Below are 891 nucleotides of genomic sequence, written 5' to 3'. Positions count from 1 at the left end.
AAAATATAATTGATGACTCAAATCTGCCTTATAAATAAAAGTAAAGGGTTTTCAAGTTTTTAGAAAAAGCTTTCTTTTGAGCATTGTCATAACTCACTACGAGGATGTGTTGAGAAAACTTGCATAGAAGTACCAAAACATTTTAATATAGAAAATGTTTATATGGCAGCATGAGTCCACAATCTCCTCTTAGAAGGATGAAGTCCCGAGAAATGTTCTCTAAAACATTTCTACAAAAACTATTGTAAATTTTTCCGATGTTAGGTTTTTATTTATGAAAGCGCACACCAAAAATTCGAAGGAGCAAATTGAACAAAAACAACAAAGGATAGGGCCAAATCATTTCCCCTCTTCATGTTGAAATGTGCCGAGTGTTGATTTGGAGCCTGCGTTTTTTTTTTTTGCGCACTACTTTTGCTATGCATATGACTAAAGGGTTGTGAGGGCTAAGGATGGCATTTAGTATGACAAATAAAATGGGAAAGAGAGAGAGAGAGAGAGAATCTATATTTCGGATATATGGGTATATTTTGTCTCATCTTCCTCTTAAGTTCTTTTCCTCTTCTCTAATTTAATTCTAATCGTCTACGTTTTTAAGGAGAAATTTATAACCTCCTATCATAAATCCCAAGAGACCTTAAACATAGGCCTTGAACTCAAGACCTTTTTTTCTTCTTTTTTTTTTGGGGGGGGGGGGGGGGGGGGGGGGGGGCACTACAACCAAATGTTGAAATTTTTGGAATAAACCATTGAGGAAGAGGTGCAAATCTTTCTTTTGATTAGTGTGTGTGGGCCTCATGTGACTTTCTTGTCAGTTTTTGTTTTGAAATGCCTGTGTGAGCCTTCACCTTCTTTACCTAACATTAAACAAACTCACACAAAAAAAGAGCA

The sequence above is a fragment of the Adiantum capillus-veneris genome, chromosome 1 (assembly GCF_014529385.1).
Source record: "Adiantum capillus-veneris isolate H3 chromosome 1, ASM1452938v2, whole genome shotgun sequence".
Lineage (NCBI taxonomy): Eukaryota > Viridiplantae > Streptophyta > Polypodiopsida > Polypodiales > Pteridaceae > Adiantum > Adiantum capillus-veneris.
The sequence above is the reverse complement of the archived record's forward strand: the minus strand, read 5'-3'. Positions refer to the sequence as shown.